Source organism: Coenobita brevimanus, chromosome 16 (assembly GCF_032717465.1).
Source record: "Coenobita brevimanus isolate Jiangsu-jjx chromosome 16, ASM3271746v2, whole genome shotgun sequence".
Lineage (NCBI taxonomy): Eukaryota > Metazoa > Arthropoda > Malacostraca > Decapoda > Coenobitidae > Coenobita > Coenobita brevimanus.
The window spans coordinates 27,534,300-27,557,238 of NC_136969.1; the positions used below are offsets into that span (position 1 = coordinate 27,534,300).

The following is a 22,939-nucleotide window of genomic DNA, read 5'->3' on the forward strand; positions in this document are numbered from 1 at the left end:
TCCAGACAGCCTAAGTTTGCCCAAATAATGGGTCACACTTCCATTCACTCATAATTCAAGCCCACAGAATTCTGGTTCCATCAGATAGGCGAAGAACTTTCACCATGTTCTGTAGCTTCACATATACCTATCTGACAGAGTCAATAAGAAAACCAAAATACTCTTTAGGCATAAAAATACAGCATTATCAAATTACCTGATTTTGTTAACCATTTGAATTGGCCGTAAAAAAAAATATATAGTTTAACCTGATGAACTAACCTAACCTGGCTAAGGTTGCTGTCCACTAATCCAGAGGACCTGTGTGTGAATACTGGCGCTAGTGGAGATTTTCCTCAACTTTACGTAGACCCTGGGCTTGCCTGGTATGCTTTGATGAGTACCTACCGACTTGGTGGTGGTGGTGGGTGCCTCCTTCGATAAACCTTCCATCACAGGCTCTTTCTACAACCCCACAACTAGAGGTAGACTTCTGCTGTGGCCATTTGGGATTGTGCAGGGCACTCATTCTTGAGTGAGTATAACAGCCAACATCTTTCCTCTTCCTGCATGGTGTCTTGTGCCTCACAGCTATAAACTTGATCTCAAATAACCTAACTTAACCTATCTAACCTGACCAAGTCTAACACCCTAAGATGATCATACCTGCAAGACAACCATTTTTAACTCCATTCTTAGAAAAAATAATAAAAAATTTAATAGGATGTGTTTAAGCTGACTTATCATGACCAAATCCAACTTAACAAAACCTAAACCTTAACACACCAATTTTTTATCCTCAAGCATATAATATGTATATAATTTTGATAAATACTATCTTTTGATCCTCTTCATCTTCCATTAATAATGTACTTCAGCTGGCCATAAAATGTGCAAAGGCCAGGGGTCATGCATAAGAGATCTTGCAAAAACCATCTGTTGTCACTCATACTGCTGGCATGCATTACACCACCAACAAAGAACAGTCATGTGGCAACAAACAAAACTGATAGTGATTAAACAAGTAGGTAACTACTACAGAGATGTTTCCTTTTCGTTTCTGAAGGCCCCAACATGCTTCCCATGTGTCAGCCTTGGTCACCTAATGGCAGCTCTCTATGCTGCCCTATCTCTGGCAGCTTCCCTATTTAGTCCCTTAACCCTGAGGCCACACTCCATGACCTCGTCCTAAGTCATTTTTGGTCTACCACTCACTACCCTACCCCCAACATTAACACTACTCACTTTCTGCATCCAATTATCTCCCATCCTCTCCACATAACCAAACCATCTAAATCTACCTCTCCACATCACAACACCAATACACTCCAATCCCATCTTACCTCTAACCTCCTCCATCATAAACCTTGCCCCCCCTAGGCCTTGCAGTCGAGGACACACTGCACATGCACCTAATCATTGCCATTTCTGTACATTTGAGCCTGCAAATATCCTCTTCCATTACTGCCCAGGTCTCACTACCATACAGCATTACACTCATAGCAAATGCCGCATACAAAGATCCCTTAGCACGGAGGGAGAGCCCTCTCAATATCAGGAGAAGCAACAGCTCCCTGAACTTCTTCCAACCACTCCTCACTCTAGCCACAGCACTAGCTCCTGCCCCACCTCTAGCACATAACATGTCTCCCAAATAACAAGTAGGTAACTACTAGAGACCTCTATCGTGAAACATAGATAGGATTTTCTATAAATACAATTTCAGGAGGTTATGCTCTACAGTATAACTTCCTGAAATATCCAGTACATTATTTAACATCAATAAATGACTAAACTAAGGATTCAAAGCAGATTAATTTCTTACACATCCTTGTGGCCCTATATCATAAATGTTCTTGATGAAACAAATGATTACAATTCACCTAACACTACACACTTCCTCTTCACCATGACACAAATATTCTACCTCCCCTGTCAGATGTGTACAAACAGAGCAAGTTACAAAGACATGTTATGGAAAGGATGTAGACCAAAGCATTCTCTCTTACCTTCATTAGCCTACATGAAAGAAACTCCAAGATGAAAATATGAGCAAATTTAAGACAAAATGAATACAGCAGCATAAGTTTACCCAGTTTGGGGGGACTTTAAGAGTGATGGGGCTAGTGAAAGCTTTTTAGTTTAAATTATCTGGAGATACCAAGGTAGGTTGGGACGCTCGGAGCTCACTATCCACTCACTTGATATTGTGTTGCTCTTGGGTGGCTGCCCTTTCCTCTCTTCCTTCCTTCCCCTTATGCCCTTTCCTTCTTTTCTTCCTCTTCCTTCTGTCTACAGGACACTCTACACCAAGTGACAAGCCAAATGGTTTCCTGTTCACCAGGAAACCATTTACTACTTTGGGTGGTAATCATATAACCAAACAATGGCACCTAGTGGTTTAGTGGGTAATTACGGCACCCAAACAGAATTGAGCCTGAGTCGGTTTATATCCAAGAAGTGGCTGGGGTTTACTGTACACGTAATGCTACTCAGGGATGAGTGAGGCTGGTCCCTTTTCATCTTAAATGTCAGAACCAACCTAGCCCCGGGTTTTTGACGTTCCTTATGGTGCAACAAAGGACTGGATGATGATGATGATGATGATGAGATACCAAGGGAAGAAAAGCAAATATGTCATTTGACTGAAGGGGTTAACAGCAAAAATAGCTACTGGTACTTATAATGAGGACTCAATAATCAAAAATGTAAATATGACTGACTCAAAACAGCAATGAAATGACTAAAATATCATAATCTAAGCAAATGCAAAGAAACTGAAAACTGACTGACAATACCATAATTCATACCACTGCAAATGGTACTTACTAATCTGAACTCTCCATTAGTTAAAGAACATTTCTAAGCTCTTCCTTTCACAGTAATCCACACTCCTATCCCTATCTGAAACTATAATTCTATTTGCAGGGTGATGCAGTAGAATAATCTTCCTCCTCGTCGAAGCAACAGCAGCAACAATGGCCGTTCCACGAGGCCCGGTAGTCTTTCTTATGTTTGTGACACCTTTGTATGTCTCCACTTCTGGTCCAGTGGCCCTCCTATGTGCCAGGCATCTTCACATGACACCACTTCAGCACTAACATCCACTGTCCATACTGAATAATTGCTAAAGGTGCTGCTGCTTCTTCGTCACCATCATCATGGTTGTCACTTCTCATGTGCCTCCTGCTGAAGGATTGTTAGTTAATGCTCTGCACCTTGATGAATAAATTCTCATCTACTGTAAAATGTGATTAATCTTAACACAGGCACTTCTCAGTTAACATGAGGTTATTAATTTAGTATCCAGCTCACTTAAAAATTACTGATAAATAACTCAGGTGGTGGAGAGGGAATGGAACAGCATACATGAAATATTAAAGCTTGGAAGGACCTATTATATATATATATATATATATATATACTGTACTCGTATCAGCTGCTATGGACAAGGCTGGAAACGTGTACACATAACTTCTTACAAGTAAATTCTGCCATGTTACATACTGTACATAAAGTGATGTTCCACTAGTCAAAATGTACACCATCTACTGGTACTAGTAATCTGAAATATACCTACCAATATATGGTACTACCAATCAAAATGTAATTAATGTTAATTTTAACTGTACCTACTAATTATTGATATTCCCCCACATCCCTTAATAACATTATTTCCTTTCCCAATGGAAATATACCTTTAAGCCTTACTGGGTTATCTATGGTTGCAATCTTGTATTGCTGAAACCATATTCAAATAATTTCTAATTTTTGCCACATACTGTAGGCCTACACAGAAATAAATAACACTGTATGAAATGCGGTACAGTATATTCCATCCTGAATAAAGTTGCTGCTGTTATTATTATCTTATTATTGGTACAGTCATGGACAAAGAAACCTGGACACTCAGGGGCTGAGCTGATAGTTTCTTTTTCCTTTTCGATTTTTCCAGTAAATCTTCGTCCATATGAGCCGTACCCCCCCATCCCCTTCCTTCCCTCACCTCCTCTCCGTCCTATCCATATGACCCGGGAAGGCTGGTCATTCCCAGGGGACAAGTGGACACTCCTCACCTCTCTCACTGTCTCTTAAACCCTGATATATATATATATATGGTCTTCTCTCCCTCCTCCCTCCCCCATCTACCATCTCTCTCTCTCTCTCTCAATCTAAACACTTGCTTCCATCCTTTCTTCCCCCTCTCCTCCCTCCCCCATCTACCATCTCTCTGTCTCTGTCTGTCTTATATATATGTGTGTGTGTGTGTGTGTGTGTGTGTGTGTGTGTGTGTGTGTGTGGAATTATTATCATAACGAATGGCATGCTGTGAATTGGAAAGTAAAGATGAGGAGAATTGGCCAAAATGGTGGCAGAAGGGATTAGGCAAGTATGATGGTGGACGTTAATTGGCCCGCAGGGAAATAATGACAGTTCCACATGCTGATGTCTAGAGAGGCTTTCCTGCAGTTGTTCCCTCTATGTTCCAGTGTTTTAATTTGTAATGCTTATATCACAGTAAAGGCATACTTTGCACTGACATTATTATTCACTGCTACAGATTATTGAGAGAGAGAGAGAGAGAGAGAGCAGCTGCGTATACGAAGAATGAAGACGAGCTTCTCGTGTGTGTGTGTGTGTGTGTGTGTGTGTGATAGCAGAGTAGCCATAGGGAAGAGGGAGGGATGGGTTGTGATAAAATAATGTAGGGAGTTGCTTGTGTCAAGGATGCACACACACCCACACACACACATACAGCCGGAGAGAGCGGTCGTCCCAGGCATCGCTCCTAACCTTGAGTAGTTTCAGGAATTTTGTCTGTCCTGTCTCCTAGGGTCTTTCTTTAAATTTAAAATAATGAAAGTTAGTAGACTACCAGAAATGTAAAGATCTGTTGGCAATAGTATACATGAATGTTTGTGGCTTATTCGGTAACAGCTGTTTAGGTACTTTACATTAAACATGGCCGAGAATGTAAACAATGAGGGAATGGAATTTCAAGGTTTTGATGCTAATACTAATGTCATGGACCTGGTGAAAACATTAATTATGAGGATTAGTGAACTCGAAAAAAAAGTAGAGAATCTAATGATAAAGGATGTATCAGGAAATACGGAAACCACCATACAGAGTCTAATCCAGTCCAACGAAACAGCCAATGAAGAGATTAGGAATTTGAAGAGGGAAAATGTTGAACTGAGGAGGAAACTTGAAGGGAGTACTAATAAAACGGAGAAGGTGAGTAATGTATTAGAAGAACATAAGGCAAAGTGGGCACACGTAGAAAAAGAACAGAAAGAAGTGGTCAGCTTAAGAGAGATCATCCAGGAAGAAAGGGAAATGAACAAGAAAGAAATGGAAGAAAATGTAGTGAAAATACTGAAGAAAAAAGAGAAAATAGTGAGAGAAACTGTAGAAAGGAACAGATGTGTGGTAGTATTTGGAAACAGGGAAGAGGAAGAAAAGGTTAGGTTCGCAAGACTCGAGAGAGACACGAACATGGTGAGAGGAATATTAGGCAAGATTGACCCCGAAGGAGACAAGTGGGTAAAAGAAATTGAGGAAGTAAGGAGGATAGGGCCTTATAAGAAAGGGGAAACAAGACCAATGAGAGTCAAGTTTACATCCGAAAGTGTAATAAATGAGATACTTAAAGTGACCTGGAAATTAAGCAAAGAGGCGGGGATGGAAAATAATATAATAAGAAAAGATCTGAATGAAGAAGAAAGAGAAGTTTTAAAATCATTAAAGGAAGAAGTAAAGGAAAAAAATGATAAGAGGACAGAGGAAGAACGTAATACTTTTTTTTGGAGAGTATTGGATATGAAAGTAAGGAAATGGTATTTAAGGAAATAGAAGTGAAGGAAACTAGGGGGGATGGTTGTGAAAGATCAGAAGTTGAGGAAGTCGTACGGACAGAGAGTAGGAGAGAAGAGGGTATTAACAATGTCAAAAATAATTTGAAGGTGATATATACTAATGTTGATGGTTTCATATCAACAAGGATCGAAATTAATGATTTCTTGAGAGAACATGAACCTGATGTCATGTGCTATGTAGAGACCAAATTAAGAGAAGATATTGATGTTCATTTGGGAGATGGTAAATACAAACTGTGGAGAAAAGACAGAAAAGAAAAAAAGGGAGGAGGAGTGATGATAGCAGTGAAGAACAACATAAATGTAGATACTGTGGAAATGGGAGAAGGCAGGGCTGAAGTGATATATATGAAATTAGAAACTGGAGAGAATGTTAAGAGAGATATGGCGGTAGTGTATGTTCCCCCAAAGACGAGAGCATGGAAGGATGACGAATACCATGAGATGTTGTCAGATATGGCTAGCTACTTGCAAAAAATAATTGAGAAAAGCAATAATATAATTTTGGTGGGTGACTTTAATTGTAAAGAGGTGAACTGGGAGGAATGGTACTCGGGAGGCGGCGAGGATTCGTGGGGCACTATGTTATTAAATATAATAATGAATAATGTGATGACGCAATGGGTCAAAGAAGAGACACGGTTTCGAGGTGAGGACACACCAGCAAGGTTAGATTTACTGTTCACCAAAGAACCCGATGTAATAGAATCATTGGAATATCTCTGTCCTTTGGGAAAAAGTGATCACGTGGTCATTGAGTTCCAGATGTTAATAGGAAACGTCGAGCCAAGAGACGAGCTTCATAGACAGGGAAGATACAACTTTGGGAAAGCAAATTTTACAGGATTGAGAAACTTTTTTGAAAATGCGGATTGGAGAAAATTCAGAGAAACAAGGGAGATACAGAGGAAGTGGGATATCTTTCTAGACCTCTATAATTTGGGAGTGGAAAAATTTGTACCAAGAGTAAGAGGGAAAGAAAACAGGAAAAAGGAGTGGTTTAATAGAAGGTGTATGATAGCCAAAAAAGAGAGAGATAAGGCATGGAACAATTGGAGAAAGAGAGGTAATGACAACAAAGGAAGAATATAAAAGAACAAGAAACGAATACACAAGAATACGTAGGGAAGAAGAAAGGAATTTTGAAAAAGGTATAATTGACAAATGCAAGGATGAACCCAAACTGTTTTATAGATTTGTCAATGGCAAACTGAAACAAAAGGAAGGAATCACCAAGCTGAAAGTAGATGGAGAAGTCTTTAAGGATGCGGCAATGCAAGCTGAAATAATGAACAAACGTTTCCAGTCAGTTTTCACTAAAGAAAAGGAGCTTGTGGAAGGGGAGGGAGTGATTAGAAATGTTCCAGTGATGAAAGATATAAAAGTGGAGGTGCAGGAAGTGTATAAATTACTGGAAACTCAAGATGTAAGGAAAGCCCCAGGACCTGATGGAATTTCTAATTGGGTACTGAAGGAATGCAGAGAACAACTGGCGGATAAAATTCACAGCTTAATTGTATGCTCACTGGAAGAGGGGAAAGTGCCAAAAGAATGGAAGAGGGCAAATGTGGTACCAATTTACAAGGGAGGAAACAGGGAAGAACCCCTGAATTATAGACCAGTGTCTCTAACCAGCATGGTCGCAAAATTGTGTGAGAGAATCCTGAAAGACAGATGGATAAAATATCTGGAAGAGATGAATATTTTGGCTGAATGTCAGTTTGGATTCAGAAGTAGAAGGTCATGTGTTTCAAACTTGTTGAGCTTTTACTCAAGAGTGATTGATGTGGTACAGGAGAGAGATGGTTGGGTGGATTGTGTGTACTTAGACTTAGAGAAGGCCTTTGACAAGGTACCTCATAAGAGACTAATGTGGAAGCTAGAATATATAGGAGGACTAAAGGGGAAACTTCTGGAATGGATGAGAGACTTTTTGAGAGACAGACAAATGAGGACAGTAATAAAGGAAAAGATGTCTGGATGGAGGGAAGTAACAAGTGGAGTCCCTCAAGGCTCAGTGTTGGTGCCAGTAATGTTCCTGATCTACGTAAATGATATGGTAGATGGAGTGAACAGTTATGCGAGTCTGTTTGCTGATGATGTAAAGATCTTGAGGAAGATAGAGGTTGAGGAGGATTGTAAAATACTGCAGGAGGATTTGGATAGGATACACAATTGGAGCCGGACGTGGGAAATGAAATTTAATGTAAAGAAATGTAAAATATTAGAAATGGGTAAAAGTACCAGGAGACCATCACTGAATTATTTTTTGGGTAATGAATTAATCACAAAAAGGAGAGAAGAGAAAGATTTGGGAGTGCTGGTCCAAGATAGTTTGTCACCAGAAAAGCACATTAACAAGATAGTTGGAGAGACTTATAAGCTCTTGACTAACATAAGAGTAGCATTTCATTATATGGATGATGAAATGATGAAAAAATTGATAGTGGCCATGATCCGCCCCAGGTTAGAATATGCAGCGGTAGTGTGGTCCCCACACAAAAAGAAAGATATAAACAAGATTGAGAGAATACAAAGAACAGCAACCAAGATGGTCCCCAGTCTGACAGACCTGTCATACAGAGAGAGGCTGGAAAAACTGGATTTGCCTTCGTTAGAGGAAAGGAGAAAGAGGGGAGACATGATTGCGGTGTTCAGGACCATGGTGGGAGTAGATAAAATTGACAAAGAAGATCTGTTTGTATGGGATAAGAGAGCAACAAGAGGACATGGAATGAAATTGAAAAAGTCAAGCTGCTTGAAGGATATCAAGAAATATAGCTTTCCTTACAGAAGTATAGACTTATGGAATAGCCTGGACAAAGAGATCGTCCAGTCTAAAAACTTAAACGAGTTTAAAGTTAAATTCGACTTATTGAGAAACAGCGACGGAAACCCACGAGCATAGTACATTCCGTGTATATCACAATTAGGTATATTCTTAAATATTTGGAACGACTCAGACTAAGAGGTGGTGCATGAGAAAAACATTCATGTGTGTAAAGGTAGACTTGATAAATGTGGATATGGAGACAGGACAACACGAGCATTGCTCAATTCCTGTATACTACAAATAGGTAAATACAAATATGTAAATACCACACACACACACACACGGTTCAAGGTCGGCGGATTAGTGAACTGGTGTGTATGGGGGCAGGGAAGGGGGTATGGGCAGTGCAGCCTGGCAGGTGCTATGAAGAGAGGGTAAACGGGATGGGGGAAAGGAGTTGTGAACGAAGAGTGACGGACAAGCCGGGGGAAAAGAGAAAATATGACATTTGCCTCGCCTCACCTGTCCAGGTTTCTCTGTCCATGACTGTACCTGTATTATAAAATGTTAATAATCCCTGCAGTTAAAAAAGGAAAGAAAAAGTGGGGGGACCATGATATTGCCACAATAGCAAAAAGGAGGGATTATGCCATAATGTATGCAGCCACTACTCAAAAGGACAGCTGAAGGAACTTTCCAGTATTAATTCTGACTAAAGTCTAAATTTGGCCAACTGAGGGAAGCACACTGCCACAGGATTACAAGAAAGTACCATATACTGAGTACTGCCACCTTACTTGAACTCGTTTTCCTGTTTCTTTCTCTCTTGGTTCCTCTAAAACTTCATTTGGCAACAAGTGCATTGTACAAAGCTTTGAGCAGGAAAGCACTGCACCTTCAAACTGAATGCACTCAGAAAGGGCATACCTCCACTAGTGCCAATAAAGTTTAGATTTACTGTTGTAATTCTAGATTCCTAACTGACAAATACTTTCACAGTAACCCAGTCAATTAATGCTACACTTGTAGTCTACCCTGTCACAGAATTTCAGAAAGTGGTTCAGAAAGTGATATATGATCTACTTCATCCTATTTCTACTATGGGTTTTCTTCAGCTGAATAAAATCATCTGGCTCTAACCAGAATTAAATAATGATGCATCCACTATCTGGATTTTCACTCTTTAATACTGTACCTGGAAGGAGATGGTAGTGATGGTGGTGATGCTGTTGCCTTATAAGAGGGTTTTCTCAGTGGAAGATGTGACTGCCCAGCCATCATCTGAGTGAATTAATTTCCATATCACTTCCTGCAGATGCCTTCAACTGGAAAAGAAAAAACAAACCATGTAATAAAAACAAGTTTTTCTACTGGTGAAAATTAAGCTCTCTTCCCATGAACTTGACTGAGTGCTGTATATCTAACCCCAATTTGTCATATTTCTAACAGTGATACTCTACATCCTTAGCACCAAAATTTTTCTGATGCTCTATATTACACGTCGAGAAGAAAACACAGCGGCAGTTGTAATATCGCACTTCACTACAACTATGAAAATCTGGAAGTTTACAAACAATCTGGCAATCCATCCATTCATCATTTGTTCCTGTGTTGCCCCATGAGGTGTGTAGGAGCCAAGGGCTAGGCAAGTTGGTCCTAACATTTGAGTGACCAGCCTCACTCATCCCTGAGTGGCATTATGTGAGCAATAAACCCCAACCACCTTTTGGATATAAACATACACAGGCTCAATCAGACTGGAGCATCTTAACTATATTAAATTAACAGGCTGCCATATTTTACCTATTATATATTAACAGCAAAATTAAGTCTCACATACAATGTAGTAGTAATTAAACTGTATAATCGTTTCATTTATTAATGCTCTGAACAGCATTACCATAACTATCTATCTATTGCCAGACACAATAATCCCGTAAGGGGTGGCCATTTGACTTTGAGTTATTTGTTTTACGGGGAGGGGCACTAAAGCGGGTATCACACGGGGACCCGTGAACAATTTGTGCAGCACAAAACGGACGTCCAAACTGAGCTTGGACGTCCATACCCTATCACACGGTGGACGTCCACGGCCACCTTCTTCTTCTTTATCGAGTTCACCCCACGCGACTGGAAGGTCACTTCCAACTCCCTAGCAGACGACGTGTTTATCAGCAACAACAATGGACATGAACCAGATTGTGACTTTTGCAATGGATGTTGCAGTCCTAACCCTGCAGGATGAGGAAGAAGCCTCTGCAAGAAGACAAAGGAGGGGGAGAAGGAGGGCATTATGGATGAGAGAATGGCTCCCACGGAGTGAAGAAAGCAGCCGGTATAGAAATCTGCACAGTAGTGCTTTCTTCCCGAGTATGCCTTTCGAACATGAGGAGGCCTCTCTTGGAAACAATCAATCCACATTCCATCATATTTACCACATTTTGGTATATATGACAAGTTTCTATGATAAACAGAAATATTAAAAGTACAAAGTTTACTGATGGTTTTGAATTAATCATAATATATCACCTCAACTGACTACAGAGTTCAGGATAGCAGAGGACACACACTACGTGTAAACTCCATAGAGAAGAAAGAGACCACCAAGTCGTGGACGTCCACGAATGGGTCAGGCGGCCTTCCACTCGTGGATGTCCATGACCCTCCCGCGGGGACAAGTTTGGACGTCCACGGCCAGTTTGGACATCCATAAGTCTCCCATGTGATAGCCCCTTAACCCTCCACCAACCCACTTGTTGACATGTAGGGAGCACGTATGGTTTGGTAATATGGTTACCACCCAACGTTGTAAATGGTTTCTTGGCTTACAGGAAACCATTTGACTTGTCACTCAATGTAAAGCCACTTGTAAAGGAAAGAAAAGCAATAAGAAGTGACAGGAAAGATGGGAGAAACAGGAAGAAAGGAGGGCAGGCACAGAAAAAGAATCCTACTGTATTTTGTTACAGCACAGTACAGTACCAGTGCCATGATACCAATGAAACAGTATTTGTAATTTTCTGTTCAACATACCTTATATTGCCAATACGCAGCAAAGGTATTGGGATGAGATGAATTATGATATTATAAAGGGTTAGCCAATATGCTGTCAACCAGTTCTCTGCCCCCCATGCTGATGTCACCCACATTATCATCTCCACTCCCTGCCTCAGCTGTTGCTCGAGAGGTGATGGCATGTTTCACTATAGGCCAATCTCCACACGTCTGGAAAAAATACAGCTATAATTAACACTTTCATTTTCTGCCCAAAGCATGATGTTCTTTTCACAACTATTTCCATACACAGTAAGTCTTAGCTCTGTACTGTAAATTTGGGAAACTGCCACATTAGCATTACAGGTAGCAATCAAACTGTTGTACACATTTCCTATTATATATTGTGGACTTTTGAGCAAAACAGGAGATACAGTATATAAAGGTGACCTGAAGCAAACACTTACTGCATAACATCAACCAGTTCTTTGCTCTCCATGCTCGTATCATCCACACCGTTGACTCTTCTCACAACAATCTGTCTCCACTCCTTGAGCTGTATTCTGCTGCTTTCTGGAGGATCCCATGCTTCACAATGGGCCAATCTCCACAATTCTGCAATTAAATAAATAAATTATCAATTAAACAATGAAACATAATAAACAATGCCATACAGAATTTGCAAACTTTTATTTGGTTTTGGAAAGGATCCTAATACAGAAGGTTACTCCATCTACCTATCGCCAGATGCCTTAATCCCGTAAGGGGTTAATGAAGGCTATATTTATGCCCATCATATCAAAAAGCTTCTCATAAGCTGAAGAAAAGGATCTGAAAGCATCAATAATAATCACAGTAATAATAATAATAATAATAATAACAATAATCATCATCCAGACCTTCCTTCCCACCCTAGGGCAGGGTAAGGAGTAGCAATGACCAGATGGCCCAAGTTTGCCCAGTCCACTGGGCCAAGCTTCCATTCACTCATCATTCAAGCCCCCGGAATCCTGGCTCTATCTGATACGCCAAAAACTTTCACCATGTTCTGTAGCTTCACATACACGTACCTGACAGTCACATTAAAATGAGGTGCCAAATCCCTGATCATGCATTTCTTCTCACAACATTCATCCAGCCAGCTCAATCTCTTGTCAGTTCCCTAGCCTCCCCGACTACCAAACCTCTCTTCCTCACACACTCATCCACCATATCCATCCACAATCTCCTTGGCCTACCTTGCCTCCTCTCCTTCAAAATTCACTCATATATACCTTTTTCACCACTCTACTGTTACCCATTCTCTCCACACGACCACATACCATCTCAAATAATAATACAATAATGATAATAATCCTGGAAGACCTTATATCTTTTTTATTATTAACTGTAAGGTCCACAATAAGTTACCCCAAAACTGTTCACTTCCAATACTACCTGCAAAGTTGCTCTGCAAATTTTCCTAAATTCTTGACAGGAAGTGAATGGAAAAAGCTGTGATATTCTGGGACAGGATCATAAGACACATTTACCACTGATTCCCTGCTGTAACTGCTTATTTTGCAGGAAGGGAAATGAAAGGAGAGTGCAGTCTTCCTACATTACTTGAACTTAAAAATAGATAAGTAAATTCAGTAAATAAATAAATCATCATCATCAACATCATCCGGACTTCCTTTCTCACCCTAGGGCAGGGTGAGGAGTAGCAATAATAAATAAAGAATACCATAAATTAATTAAAAATACCAGTGGGATATTATTGTAGGTGTATAGAGGGCAGACCATAGACAATGCTCCACTTCCACTCTGCCAGGCGATTTCTTTTGTGCTGTGGGGCCAGCTCAGCATTATCAGTGCCTACGCTGCATCATCTATTCATTTCCTACTCCCACTGCCAAACCCGCACCCACACCTCCCGAAGGAGCTGTCCCCACAACATACAAGATACGGTACTGCCAAGTGAGTGTCTAGTGCATTGCTATTTATGGGCCACCCTGTATAACTGTTTCAGCAGGAAGGACGAGGGCACGTATTCTTGCTGGTTAAGGCAGCTCCCTAAAGCCTTTTCCGAAGTGACTTATTTTGCTTATTACACATTACTCTCATATTCTGTGTTCTATAAATCCTTCTAATATCACCATACTCTACATAAATAACATACAAAAGGATATTAACCAGCCACATCCAGAAATAAATCACCAAGGAAGAGGTGTTAGGGAGCATCCTTACCCAATAAAAATACAAGCCAAGGAAAGGGGAGTGCAGAATCTTCCCCTGTCTTTGGTTCTTCCTGGAAAAACAAATCTCAGTGACAATGGAGAATTGATGGTAAATATGTTCTGAGAATCTCACCCCTGGAACACATCCCTCACTTATACTGCAAGTAGCCTATAGAGGATGGGATAATGCCTTGAATCTGGCAACAGTCAGTGTCACTGTAAAAGCTTATGAGCTAAGTGGGACTATGGTGAGTCCAAGTTGTACTGGAAAGTTCCAATTTACACACAAAGTTCGGACTGATTTTCCCAAAGACAGTGAAAGTTTGGCTTTCTCAAAAGTTTCTGATTAATGCCCTTAAGCTGGGTAAAAAAAAAAAAAAAAAAAAAGTTTAAGAATATGCAATGAAATTTGCTTCACAATGTAATACTGTTGCACACAACTCTCCCCTCCCTCCAAACTGGACTAAAGCACTGTTATGTAATTTTAAACAATAAAAACCTGTAGCTAATTAAAACTGCTAATAATCTAACTCCTAACACATCTTGTAATGCATCTTTGTACTGCAGTTAGGCCTGGCTCCCCAAATAACCAACTTAAATCCACGCTGGAAGTATTGTACGACAACATACAATACAGTACTTTTTATTCCTACTACAGTATCTTCTTCTGCATGATTTTACTCATCTGTGGTGCTACATCTTGTTATGCAGTAGTTAATGAGGGCTATATGTAACCTCTCCAGTAACAAATCTGATGATAAGACTACTGCAGCAAGAATCACAGGACTCAACAGACTGTAGTAGCCCATTAATACGAAGGGTGATCAGAAAGTAATGACAGTTCGTGCTATTACATGAAAACCTTGAATGATGGGAGGTAGGGGAGCAAGGAGAGTGCAGAGTTGCCTGTCCTTACGAGTTTGAACTTGTCGCCGTATGCCTGACTTTTCTTGTTTTATTGTTGTGAGTGAATGCTTCACTCTTGTTTTTGCTCTCTGGCCAGAAACATGGATTACTCAAAAGAAGGCTGCAGGTTCTACATTTTTACGAGGTGGAAACTGGGAAAGAAAGCAACAGAGATTCGAGGGGAATTATTACAAGTTTATCCAGACACTACTCCTTCCCTGGAAACTGTTTCCCGCTGGATTCGTGCTTTCACAGCAGGAAAAACTGAATTGAAAGATGAACAACGCTCTGGACGCCCCGGACATCCGTGACCGAAGCAACAACTGTCCGTGCACGGTCCATCATTGACGAGGATCCAACTGTAACTCTTAGGTTCTTAGCCTTGGAGCTTGATATCAGTTATGGGAGTGCATATGACATCGTGCATGAACAATTACACCTGAGGAAGAAGTGTTGTCGATGGATACCCCATTTGTTGACTGATGAGCAAAAGGCTGAACGGGTGAGGATTTGTCGTGTCTGGCTTGCTGAATTTGAACCAAATGGTCCAAAACGGTTCTCAGATGTTGCTACTGGAGATGAGTGTTGGATTTCATTCTTCACAACCCGTGACAAGCAGTCAAACATGGTGTGGTTGGGCGATGAAGACCCTCGACCTCAGATTTTGAAGGAAGGATTTCGCAACCGGAAGCGCCTTTTCACCATGTTTTTCAATTCTCAAGGACCAATATGCGTGGATGTGATGCCTGAAAAGTCCACTATCACAGCCCAATACTACACAGACCAGGTTCTTCCACAAGTCTTGGAACACAAGGCCAACACCGCACCAACCCGCCGTCGGTCTCGCCTTTTGCTGCACCACGACAATGCTGCACCCCACAAAGCTCGCCTCACTATGCAGTACCTGGAACAACAAGGTATAACTCTGCTCCCCCACCCACCCTACTCCCCTGACCTGGCTCCCTGTGACTTTTGGTTGTTTCCCAAAATTAAATCTGCCATCGCTGGGAAGCAATTTCATCGCATCCAAGACTTGGCACGGACCGTCAATTCAGAACTCCTAAGTATACCGTCTTCAGAGTACCACGCTTGCTTCATGAAGTGGAGAAAGAGAATGGAACGCTGCATAGAGGTTGGAGGGGAGTACTTTGAAGGAATGTGAGTCATAGTTTGATAGTTCTTCATGCTAATAAAAGTTTATGGACTCACTGTCATTTCTTTCTAATCACCCCTCGTATGTAGCCATGATTTTTTATTTTCTTACATAAAAGCTTCACTACACACTTATCACTAATATGTATGTAACCTCCACCTCTGACGACACTCATTGGATGAAATACTAAAGAATTTTTTGCTCTGGCACCTGTATTTGCAAACAGCCGACTTCCAATGAAAACAAACAAATGATCTTCAATATTCATTCTTATTTCCACATAACCTTGCTCTGTTTTGTACGATATAATCTGCACTAGAAAACCTGTATTACAGTACTGTTGGTAGGTTAGTGATTTTGTCCTCTCGTAAAATCACAGTTTCATATTTAGTTGGTATATCCCACTTTATACTAACATTTATTCTCTAGATTTATGTTTGGAAATTAACACTTTTTACTGCTAAAATTTCTGCTGAAGTATTATCCAAGAGCTAAAGGAGCAGGAAGGTTAGAGAAACGTAAAGTCGAATAATGAACTCATAAATGAGGGCAATGACTATGAAAGGACAAGCAGCTGATAAATACGATGTTAGATAAAATTCAGAAAAGCCACACTCCATGACTGGGCTCCAGTTTGAGAATAATAAGTGATCAATATTCAAATCATTATCTTCACATTACATAATTCTGACTCCAACACTCCTACCCACACCACGAACAGCGAAAAAGGTACAATAATAACAACCTGGGGAAATTTGAGCTTACCTTTTAGATCAACATGTTCAGCTACAACGACTATGGTAAGATTAATTAAACTGACTGGCCTAAGCTGCATGAGAATACTAACATACATCTGAGTTGTCTACACCATGATAGGGTTAATGATAGGCTTAACTCAGCTGAATGAAATCTGGCACTTACTGAAAAAAAGTCACTTGGTGTTTGCTAAAAATAAAAATAAGAAGCAAGCATGTGAGGATCTTCAAATGAGCTAGACCCTATCCATGTGAATAAGCCAAACCACACGATCTTAAACAGCGGCCACTCCTAACGGGGTTTTGGAGTCTGGCTATTGATAGAACCTTATACTTTCAACAAAATCACTCACAGAAACATAATAGGGATTGTGGTTACCTTAGTTACAGAAAACAGATCCTTCGGGAGCCAAAATATTAAGAAAATTGGTCGAGACGTCGGGCTCTGCCACAAACTTCCCCGGCAACTCTTCTCCTTCTTCCTTTCGGCGTCCGTCAGGCGTGTACTTCACATAGTGCAGGCATGTTCATCCAATATACAAAATAACTTGTTTTTTTTTTAATATGGAGATGCTTGAATGCCTCAAAAGTTGATGAGAATGCGGGTCTTGGAGGAAAGTCCACTCTCTTCGGTGGCCAACTTTAAAATGGCAATATTTCCTCCGCTTTAGGCCAGGGCAGGTTATGTGAAGGGGCTAGCCAGGTAAGACAGGTCAAGTGTTAGGGCATGACAGGTAGAACAGGGCAAGTTTTGAGGCATGACAGGTAGGACAGGTCATATGTTAGGGCATGACAGGTCATGTGTTAGGGTATGACAGGTACGACAGGTCATGTGTTAGGGCATGGCGAGTAAGATAAGTCATGTCAGGGCAGGAAATGTAGGACGGGTTATATGTTAGGCTAGGAGAGGTATGCCTGTACATTTGTTAAGGCAAGAGGCGTCCTGTGTCAGGGCAAGCTAGGTAGGACAGGTAGGCTAATGTGTTACACTGGGCATAGGTCGTGTATCAGGGCAGGCCAGGTAGGATGGGTCATGTATCAGGGCAGGCCGAGTAGGAGAGGTCATGTAAGAGAAGCAAACAGTGTGAGTGTGATGAAATGAAGCCCTTGCCTCAGTCCGCCTCACCACCACCATCAGCGACTGCTCCCACCATCAGCATAATGGTCCATTAGGACCATATAAATTCAACACTTCTCATACCCTTCATCTTAAAAGGAGCTCTATGTATTCAGTGATGCTGGTAGTTCCTTCATATCCAGTACTCTCATATCAACTCAATAAAACACCACAATTAATAGAAATAAATAAATAAAGTACTCGTAACGTGTGGATGAGTCTGCGTTGCCATGGAAACCACTGGTTGGTTTTCCAGCCAACAGGAGCAAGTCCCTGCCATCCTCTCTCTTGGGTGGCCAACATAAGAATGACGATATTTACGCCATTTTATCTTCCTGAACTGTTTCTTTAGCATGGGATGGTGTGGTATTGTTAATTACAATGTTTTAATTGCTTACAGATCAACTATGCAGCTTCAGGATATTATATAAGGTCAAAATGTGTCCCTGGCAGTGCTACCAATTTCAAGGCGAATCATATCATTCCACTGGAGCCGAGGTTTCGTTTCATTAATCTGATGTTATAATCATATAGTGTTAATATTACAATTAAAGATATTTCTTGTGCCGCTGCGTTTACTTTTGTCACTGCTCCTCTCATATAAACCTAATATTCGTCAACCCAACATACACTGTAATCTGGGAACTGTGTTGGCCGCTCGTGTTGTGAGGGCTTCAGGTATGAGCTGAAGTGGTTCATTCATGTCAACCAAATATGTTTTTACGGCGTCGTAATAATTGGTAGGAAATAAAATATATTTCCACAGACTATAATATTGGTTTACTGATGAAATTATTGCCTTTATTGATATAGATTTTCCCTCCGAAGCTAAAACTAAATAGTTCTTAAATCAGCCTATGCCAACCACTGATTGGTTTGAACCATCTTTGATTCGAATTGTCTTGGGTTATGGATGATAAGACAGTCAAGTTAAAAAACTTGAAATGGGAAAACAAAAAAAGGACAAGACAGGACAATTTTGTCTGTCATAGGACAGGTTCTGGGGTAGGACAAGGCAGGACAGGTATCAGGATAAGAATTAAACTAAATATTAAAGCAGGGGAAATGAAAATTCTTCCGGGATGTTTCTCTTCTTAGTGGCCAAATATGACCGCCTTCCCAAAACCACAAAACCAACCAAACCTGTGACTTTTATAATAATATTATTTTTGCGACGTACGTTCATTATGAACTATAATAGCCAATTTTGTGTCTAAAAAAGCGAGACATTTATAAGTAATTATGCTGTGTAGTTAATACAGAGAATAAATACACACAAAGAGCACATTAGGTGAGACAACTGAATTAGTTCAAGCAAATCTGAGGCCCTCACAGCCCCGACATTCCCCACACAGTTCCCAGATCACAGTGTCATCACAGATCGAGAATTTATTTCTGTTGTAGGGAGAAGAAAGAGAATATTTGAGGTGATGGCCGGAGAGGTGAACATGTTGCCGCCACCCACAACACATGACGTCATAACACACGCCACACTTGAGAAATCTGGCTCATGTTGCTGCCTCTCGTACTATGTCGCACCGTAAGCTTATTCTGGCACCTGGCACCACTGATCCCAAATACGTTTTTTGCCTATTATTACCCATTTCCACTGTCTCTGGGGCATTTAACGCAAGAAATTACTCTAGGTTTCTATTACACATATTTTTTGTAGCGATGACATAGTTGTTAAAGGTATTTTAACGGTAAAATGACCATTTTTATGTTGGACAGCCCGGCGAGAGGATGACCGCACCGCGCGCTCCTCTGTCTAGGACACGGGTTCTCAACCTTTTTAGTCTTATGTACCCCTTGAAGTCTTTCAGTATTGGTCACGTACCCCTTACCCACAATGCAGCATCAGGAAGGGTAAAAAGAAATGCATGGTTTATTGACTTAGTTTATTAAGTTTAAATTGTGTTATATATGTGGAGCAGACAAACTTTTCAATTAATATATGTCACTATGAGGTAGTGTTGATAGGAACTAGTTACTGTCATTGGGAAACACTATGTGACTGGCTGCTAGCATGCAATACATTTACTAAAACAGAACTATAGCAGACAGTTTTCGATCATTGTGACAGTGAACTAGTGCTGCTTGCAGCTAGTTGCAACTTGTAACTAGTAACAGTGATAGGTTAGTCACTGTGTGTGTGAATAGCATAAAAAAAAAAAATTATAAAACAGAACTAAATCAGACACATTTTTCCAATAACTGTGACTGTGAGGTAGTGGTGCTATATACAGCTTATAACTAGTTACTCATGGGGAAATTACTGTGTGCGTGACTAGCGTCACTTGCATGAAAAAAAATTAACAAAATAGAATTAAGAAGGCATTGTGTTCCACTGACTGCGAACTAATGCTGATTGTTAAGCCTCGCAACTAGTTATTAGTAACTAGTTACTTACTCATAGGGAAGTCAGTGTGTGTGACTGCATTAAAATACAAGTATATACTAATTCAGTGAGATGGTTGGGCCTGTTTCTTTGCTACCAACTAGTCAATCCTCGGCACAGTCTTTGAAAGAGGCACTCTTATGTCATCTTTGACTGCAAGACGTGAACGTAACTTGTTTTTAATCAAGCATAGTGCTGAGAATCCCTGCTCATAGCGGTATGTAGAAGGAAACCATTACCAGTTATTATGGCTGCAGTGTAGGCACATGACTTCGTAGCCGCAAGCAAAATCCATGACAACTTAAACGAGGAAAAAAAATCAGACTACAAATACACTGGAAACCATGAAGCAGATCTCAACGTACCTGAGGGTGAGGGTAGTGAGGGAAGAGTGGTGAGTGGGTGACAGTGAGAGGCGAACAGTGCGTCTCACTTTGGTACCTGTTCGGTACGCGTGAGGAGAGACGTGATCGATAGAAAACGAGCAAGGGTAACTACTATATTATGGGTTTGCAAGGTTGTGTGGCAAGTGTAGTCCAAGAGAGCTTTCTCTCAAATGACATAAGTCCAAGAGTTTCCTTGTTAACGTTGTCACTTAGTGTCCTGGTTCTAGTGGAGGACACATCTAGCCTAGCACATGTAGGCCACTTTCTACAAACAGGTTTGCAGTTATTCAAAACCGAAGTATTTTGAGAAACCTGTCACGTACCCCCAAAATTCCTCTCACGTACCCCTGGGGGTACGCGTACCCCAGGTTGAGAACCCCTGGTCTAGGACGATAACGTGCTGGGATTACTCTAAGTGGCTTTGGAGATACCACAGCACCTCTTCCATTGCCATTTATTCTACACTTCACGCTTGAAAATCCTTTTACATGTTATGATGGAAGCTTTGGTGATATTAAAACTGCATGCAATACATATGAGGCAATGTCTACGTACAATATGGCACACAAATTATTGTGTGTTGCTGACAGAAACAGTGCTGATATTTAAAACGGCTTGCATTTCCTATGAGGCAATGTTTATGTATAATATAACACCTTAATCGCTAGGAAGAGGTGCTGGGAACTCCTTTGTCATATAAGGTAATGTTTATGTGTAATATAACACATAAATCGCCAGGAACAGGTGCTGGGAACTCTTTTGTTATATAAGGTTATGTTTAAGTGTAATACTGTATAACACATAAATCAATAGGAATAGGTGCTCGGAACTCCCTTGTCATATGAGGTAATGTTTATGTGCAATATGACACAAATCGCTAAGAAGAGGTGCTAGGAACTCCCTTGTCATATAAGGTAATGTTTATGTGTAATATAACACATAAATCGCTCGGAAGAGGTGCTAGGAACTCCCTTTTCATATGAGGCAATATTTATGTATAACTCATAAATCGCTCGGAACAGGTGCTGGGAACTCCTTTGTTATATAAGGTAATGTTTACAATAGATCACATAAATCGCCAGGAACAGGTGCTGGGAACTCCTTTGTTATATAAGGTAATCTTTATGTGTAATATAACACATAAATCGATAGGAATAGGTGCTAGGAACTCCCTTTTCATATGAGGTAATGTTTATGTACAATATGACAAAGAAATCGCTGGGAACAGGTGCTGGAAACTCCTTTGTTATATGAGGCAATGTTTATGTACAATATGACACATAAATCGCTCGAAACAGGTGCTGGAAACTCGTTTGTCACATGAGGCAATGTTTATGTGTAATATGACACATAAATCGCTAGGCTGATGTGCTGGGAATTCGTTTGTCATCAGCAACGAAGCCATTACTTTGCACAAGGCGAGCCTATCTCAGGCTTGGCCTCTTGTATCAGAGAACGTGCTTTGCACTTTATTCTTGCTGGCATCAGGCGGTTTTACTCTTGGCTTTGGAGACATTTATCCAAGTGGGTAGGTGAGATACAGCCTTCATTCCCCCCTTCAGTACAAGAGATGACCCCTACGCTAAATATAATCGTCTGGAGGCAGCAAGAATAAACCCAAAGAAAAGACGTCACGGGACTCAAGACGTGAACACCAGGACAAGCCATAGCCAGGGCAGTCCAGGTAGGACAGGTTATGTGTCAGGGCAGGCCAGGTAGGACAGGTTATGTGTCAGGACAGTCCAGGTAGGACAGGTTATGTGTCAGGGCAGGCCAGGTAGGACAGGTTATGTGTCAGGGCAGGCCAGGTAGGACAGGTTATGTGTCAGGGCAGGCCAGGTAGGACAGGTCATGTGTCAGGGTAGGCCAGGTAAGACAGGTTATGTGTCAGGGCAGACCAGGTAGGACATGTCATGTGTCAGGACAAGCCAGGTAGGACAGGTCATGTGTCAGGGCAGGGTAGATAGGACAGGTCCTGTGTCAGGGCAGGCAGGTAGGACAGGTCATGTGTCAGGGCAGGCCAGGTAGGACAGGTCATGTGTCAGGGCAGGCCAGGTAGGACAGGTCATGTGTCAGGGCAGGGCAGGGCAGGTAGGACAGGTCATGTGTCAGGGCAGGCCAGGTAGGACAGGTCATGTGTCAGGGCAGGCCAGGTAGGACAGGTCATGTGTCAGGGCAGGGCAGGGCAGGTAGGACAGGTCATGTGTCAGGGCAGGGCAGGGCAGGTAGGACAGGTCATGTGTCAGGGCAGGACAGGTAGGACACGTCATGTGTCAGGGCAGGAGAGGTTGGACAGGTCATGTGTCAGAGTAGGTCAGGTAGGACAGGTCATGTGTCAGGTTTGGCCAGGTAGGACAGGTCATGTGTCAGAGTAGGTCAG

General features: G+C 41.2%; 1 long non-coding RNA gene across 1 annotated transcript; it reads right to left on the reverse strand.

Moving 5' to 3' along the window:
- Positions 1-11,783: 11,783 nt before the first annotated feature.
- On the reverse strand, positions 11,784-17,121 carry LOC145390915 (uncharacterized). The gene is made up of 3 exons (XR_013895756.1): positions 17,038-17,121; positions 12,093-12,240; positions 11,784-11,856 (listed from the first exon to the last, which is right to left on the reverse strand). It is a non-coding gene; the product is annotated as an uncharacterized LOC145390915 (long non-coding RNA).
- Between the last annotated feature and the right edge of the window lie 5,818 nt (positions 17,122-22,939).